This window comes from Pteropus vampyrus, unplaced genomic scaffold (assembly GCF_000151845.1).
Source record: "Pteropus vampyrus isolate Shadow unplaced genomic scaffold, Pvam_2.0 Scaffold97, whole genome shotgun sequence".
NCBI lineage: Eukaryota > Metazoa > Chordata > Mammalia > Chiroptera > Pteropodidae > Pteropus > Pteropus vampyrus.
In genome coordinates, this window is record NW_011888878.1 from 6,014,051 (window position 1) to 6,020,489 (window position 6,439).

The 6,439-nt window shown below is 44.0% G+C and overlaps 1 long non-coding RNA gene across 1 annotated transcript in view; it reads right to left on the minus strand.

Annotated features, from left to right (window-relative positions):
• Nucleotides 1-1,851: 1,851 nt before the first annotated feature.
• The window catches only part of LOC111742576, a 24,867-nt gene continuing 20,279 nt past the window's right edge, over nt 1,852-6,439 (minus strand). The window contains exon 2 of the long non-coding RNA XR_002781377.1: nt 1,852-2,239. This is a non-coding gene — a long non-coding RNA (uncharacterized LOC111742576). The remainder of the gene's footprint in view (nt 2,240-6,439) is intronic.

The window sequence follows — 6,439 nt, forward strand, 5'->3', positions numbered from 1 at the left end:
CCCCGCCGCTCCACAGCCTCTGACTGGCCCGGAAGGATCTGGTACACACGGCTCTCGGCAAAGGAGCCCGAGGCCGCAGAGCACCCTTACCCGCCGCGCCCCCGGCACCAGCGGCTCTGCCCAACGAGGTATTGGGGCAGAGGAAGCCCCCGCCGCCGCTACTGCCGCCGCCGCCGCCGCCGCACGAAAGCGGAGCCCGGGAGGATGCTGCTACCCGACTCCCCCTACGCCTTGCCGCTGCAACGCGCTCGGGCCAGCCTCTGCGCGGCTTCTGCCAGGCGGCGCCGGGTTGGTGCGCGCCGCCGTCTGTCGCTGCGGCTCCTCCCCTTCACCGCGCTGCCCTCCTTCTCCACCCCGTCCCGCGCCCGCCCCCCTCGAAACGCCCATCTCCTACCGCCGTCGCTGCCTTGGGGGCTGGAGATTCGGGGTCGGGTTTATAGCGGCGCTGGGTTTATAGCGACGCTGCTTGGGCAGCCATCTGCGCAGCGGAAGCGGTAGCAATCCGTGCGCAAAGCGCTGGAGCGCGCACGCGGGGTTTGGAGCGCTCGCGCGTCTGGAGCTCTGGGAAACTTGGATTCTGCGTGCCGGTGCCAGGCTCAGGCTCACGTTTTTGCTTTTGGAAAGAGTTGGTGATAAAGTTTGGACAGAAATCTCCCAGCGGCCGCCCACTCTGCTCCTCCCCCGAAGTGGGCACCGCCCGTCTCCTACGGGAACCGAGGACTTACCCGCACCCTGGAGCTCTCCTAGGACGCCGAGCGCTGCTCGCTGGCTTGCTACTACCCGCTCGCCCGTTACAACTGGCCTGAGATTTCTCCCTCACCGAGGAAGTAATAAATCTTTCTGACCCGGGGTCAGAGAAGACGCTTCAGTTTTCCGGAGGCGTGTGCTGGCTGGGCGTCTTCTCCTGGCTTTTCTCCACTTATGGATAGGGCCGCTTTGGGCTTATTCGCCTCCAGCAGATTCTCTCTCAAATTCGGCTCGGAATGATGCGTCCGCTGTGACTGATGTCCTCGAGAAGGCGGGGCGTGGGGAGGAGTGACTCCTTGTTCTAATTTACAGTAAAATTCTTGACTTGCTTCTTGGTTTTAGAGATGAGATCAAAGGATTTGACTCTAAAGGAAATACCGTTGTTGGAAGTAGAAGGCATTTTTGAGTTGGTTTAAATACTTTCTTTAAAGATAATGAGGAAAAGCTGCTTTTCCTCGCTCCTCTGTCTCCTCTCTCAGTTAAGTCAACCAAAGAAGACTAAACCATAATCTCAATTTCATCCGTAAAATCGGGACAATTATAATAACCTCCAGTAACTGAAAGTGGTTGGGTGATCTATAGATTTCTAGATGATTAAACCCTAGTTGAGGCCTTGGCTGAATCGCAAGTCTTGTAGCTCGTGCGCCGCGTAAATGCCGCGCTAATCTGGAGGCGTTTCGTTTGCCTCCTGTCCAGGAGTGTTTAGAAGTTTGACCGAGTTAATGCAAATTTATTTTTGTACTATTTTGGACAGCCTCTCTCAACCAGAGGATCCTTCTAAATTTAAAATGTTTCTGTTTGTGCCATTATTCTTCAGTGAGTCGTATAAAACCTTCTAAATGCAATGACTCAGGAAAGTGACAACTCATAGGAGTTTTTAGGGTAGAAAAATGTTCAAAAACTTAACTCCAAAGACTGATGAAAGAGAAAGGGAGTTGGGAAGGAAAGAAAATCTCAAACTTATAATTCGGCATGATTCCAAGAAAAATAATTTCTAATGTTTTAAGTTAGTCTTTGGCTTCGTAGTTACTCAGCTCATGAATTGCAATTATTTGATGTAAGGACTTTTTTAAAACAATTATTTGCATAGAAACAATTTCGTGGCAATTTTGTAACACTTTAATATAGTTGGCAAAATAGTAAATCCATTTGCCAGACGCCCCACAGTGAGTGTTCAGCTGGCATAAAGTTACAGGTTCCCACATCTCCACCCTCTCCTTGCTTGCAAATATTTTTACCATTTTGCAGCATCATGATTGGTTACAAACTTCCTTACAACTAATGACATCCAAAGACTTGATAATGCCTTCTTTCCCACAGTTGTTCAGAAATTCCTTTCATTTTAATCCACTTATCCTTTTGGCATGGTAATGACACCGACATATCATTTAAGTCACATAATTTCATTGGCAGAGGAGTGAATCATGCCACAGGGATGTCCTTAATTTCAACCCTTCCAGAATGCTCCTTCGGTCTTTTCCTTCTGTGCTGTCTGTGATGTGGAAAGGAAAGTGCTGTTACAAACTTGCTGTGGCTTTTACCTAATCCTGGACAAACAGGGAACCTAACATTCTGAAGAGCTGTAGGCCCAGTCACTGCCTGTGGAATCCAGCAGAGACATCGTCCAGGACCTTCCTCCATAGATTGAATTGGGAAAAAATGTAAGGCTGGGTTGCCTGGACAGTTCCTATCCAGGGTTGTCTCTGTCACCAGGGATCTGCAAGATTCACCTTTGGAGAGTGTCTGCACCAAGATAGATTCAGTCACTCATATTTTCAGCAATTATGCGTTGTCAATGGAACTTGAATATACAGAATTGAATTAATCATAATCCTTGATTTAAAACATGCTGTCATCATTGGTCCAAGGGTAGGTCGCCCTTTTCTATTTTATATGATTTTAAGTAATGAAATGAATACTCATGAACCCATTACAGAGCACAAAAACTCCATAGGTAACCACTCTACCACTCTATTTAATTTAGTTTAAAAATTTTAATGAAATGGTCAGGTGTGGGGGGGGGGGGTGGAATTTGCCATAACTGTCAAAAGAAAAAAAAAAAAGCCTGAATAGTCTTATGATTACTAAGGAAATGAAACAATCATTTAAAATCTTCCCATATGGTAGCTGAAGGAAACTGGACTTTGGGTAGTAAGCACACAATAGAATATACAGATGTCAAATGATAATACACACCTGAAAATTATATAATTGTATTAACCAATGTTACCCCAACAAACTTAATAAAAATAAAAATAAATAAATAATAAATTAAATTAAATTAAATCTTTCCATAAGAAAACAACAGGCCCAGAGAGCTTTAAAGGTGGATTCTACCAGATTTTCAAGGGCTAGATCATTTCCAGTTTATACAAAGTCTTACAGAGAGCAGAAAGTGAGGGAGTACTTCCTCAATTTATAATAACCGGATGGATAATAACCAGAGGGGAATTTCAGAGAATAGGTCCTTTTTACTGATTAATATATACATAAAACTCCTAAATAAAATAAATTTAATCAAGTGTGGGAATAAAGACAGTGCCCTACAACCAAGTTAGGCTTATTCCCAAGAATATAAGGATGACTTAATAGTAATAAATATTTATTGAGCACCTACAAGGTGGCAGGTGTTGGTCTAACTCTGCAGGATGCAGATGTCAAACAGGTCTAATCCCCACTCTTGTGGAATTTACACTCTAGCATGGGAGACAGTCAGTATACACACATTTAAACATAAGATTATTTTAGAGAAAGGTAAGTGCTATGGAGAAAATAGATCAATGTTGGAGAGAGTGACTAGAATTAGCTACTGTAAATTGGGGAGGTAACCTTTGCAAAGGGTAGGTGACCCTTGCAAAGAATGAGGAAGTAGCTCAGTGAAAACTGAGGAGGAACATTGTATGTAGCTGATACAGCAAGTGTAGAAGCCCTGTAGCGGTACAGTTGAAAGAGTGGGGAAGAATGAGGTTGTGTTTACTGTGGCCACCTGAGTGGGGTAGGCCCTTGTTTGCAATACCTGAATGGGTTTCTTAAACTTTAGGCTTTAAAAAGCAGTTTGTTAAGAAGCACAAAAAGGATGTTATAGGAGAAATGTCCTCCCAGGAAGTGTGCTTCTCCAAGAACGTAAGTAGCTAATTATTAAATGTATTGTCCTCGTTTGAGCACCACCATCTGCTACCCAGACTACACCTGGACATGCTCAACCTTTCAACATCTTTGCTTTTAAGATCTAACCCAGCTGTCTATTAACTGGATCTCACCGCAGCCTTGAGAGTTGGCAACAAAACCCTGGAATTTTTCCCTGCAGTTTTTCTTTCCAAATGTTAGTAGAGAAGGATAAGCTAACTGAACCAGGAGATGTTCCCCTGCCACAACTAAACACCACCTTCTCTAGGCCATCAGCCAGTTCTTTGCTGCCTATATCAGACATCCTCTTGGGTTCTGCCTGCCCTCCATCCATTTCTCTCTTCTTTTGGTAACAGTGTCAACCACCCCAATGTATTGTATGTGGCTTCGGCAGGAACTTTGGCCAAAATACTCCTCCTTTCCCCTCCTCCCAAGTGACCCAGGCTCAGCAAATTAGATGTTCTTTTTATGAAAGTTTCATCTATTTCCTTCATTCACTCAATCTATATGTATTGAGTTTGGGCTATGTGCCAGGCAATCTGAATCTTCATCAGAGAGACCAAAAGATGGAAAACAGTTGCTGCCCTCTCGTCCTAACAGTGGACCCCTAGAGAAATGTCTCATTATCCTTTCAGAAGGGATCCTGTCCCTTGTAAGCCTATTATTTGGTTTTTCTGTGAGCTACTCCAAATGCATCCATGAATTTCTCCCTCTTTCCCACTAACTTCATCAGAGTCAGTTTTTGTTACTTAGAACCAAAAATTCCTAATTGACACGGTGGCTTACTGCCTAATTACAGATTTGGTTTCATTCATGCTTTGTCTTTGTGCCTTATTCTCCATCTGTCCTTAAAGCAGTGCTTTGTCTTTTGAGTTCTCACCTTTAAATTCTAGTATCTGGCCAGCCATTGATCTTAAGAAACTCCAGCCCGTCCCCCACTTCAGTATCAGTGACCTCAGCACTCACTCCTTCCCCTGACCCTATCACCAACATCCGCTGGACTGCTCATTTGTGACTCCTGACCCCCATTAGCCACACAGCCAGGACTGCTCTCACACTAATTAGTGCTCCTTCTTAGATTTATTTCCAGAAACCGCATCTAATCATCAGTATCTCTTGACTTCTGGTCCCAAGGACCTGCTGGGCCCTTTTATTATTATTTAATTATAGCCTCCTCCCTTCTCTCCCCTCCGTTAAAAAATACAGCAGGGATGTGAAGTGGCTCACAAAGATGAGTACAAGAAAACTGATCAAAGGGGAAATAACATGAAACCGAGGTATGATCTGTGTAACAGTTCATTCCGTGAGGTCCTACACAATTGCTAAAGGTGAGTCCAAAAAAAATGGTTCTGAGCTTCCTGGTAGCAAAAGTAAAGAAGGAAAGTTGTTCAAGATATCAACAGCTTAAATTTTTATCTTCTATTATAAACTTCATTCATGTGATTTCTTTTTTAACTACTTTATTCCTAATACTAGCATAGTATCTGGCATGTAAGTGCTCAATAATGTTTTGGCTGACTTACTGTGGGTCCTTATAAAAGAATTATGTAATATAGAAAGTAGACTATGTCCTTAAATGTGTCTCTACAAACTACAATGAAAACAACTATAGAGCTTGGGCAGAAAGTTCTTACAAGCCCAATAAATGCAATCTAATGGCACAATGTGGCTACTCGGTTCACTAAAGACAATTCTGTATGAACTACATCCATCACTCTGCCTGGCCTGCTGGCCCATCTCAGCAAACTGCATGAAGCTATTTATCACACCAAAGTGTATAGGGATGAAGGGATGAATAACTTCCAGGAAAAGGCTTCTTGGAGAAAGTATTGCCTGGAAACAACAAACAAACAAACAAAAAACAGCTTCTGTCATCTCTTTCCACATCTCCATGCCAAACATCTCCCAACAGCAGTAAAAGTTGTATTTTGTGCTATTCTCGGTTAGAAAGTGGTCTTAAAGCATTTTTGAAAGTTGTTTTACTTCCTCTGATTTTCCTTCTCAGTGTCCCAGGACTCATGAGTTCTGAACACACTGAAATGAGGTTGAAGCTGGGAGCATGCAGTGTGCCTTGCTCTGACCATTGCCCCTCCTCCCCAGTCTGGAGCTCCAGTTTCCAGGAATTTCTCCTTACAGTAGACCTGTTCTCTCCACATAAGGCCTGCCCCATGACAGGTGCTTAGAAGGCAGACCTCCCTGTACCCACTGAGAGATGGCCATTCCCCTCTCTGCAGACCTTCTGGACCCATCTCCCACCTGTTCCTAACCAGTAAGGAGACATGACTCTCACTGTATTTTGAAACCCAGCATTTCAAAATGTGGAGAAGCTTTGGTTCTGAGGTCTTAGTCCATGAGCAGAAATGCTTTAAAAATAACCAACCAGTCACCAAAATCAGCTATCATCAGGAAGCAGAGATAACATCACATTAGTAGAAGTCTGTGGGACATCTATATGACTCCGCAGTAATCAAATTCTGTTTAAAACAGATAAAGGATGTCTACAGAGTAATACATGCCTTCATTGTGACTCCTACCTCAGTTACCACGGTATCTGATAAAGGCTGTC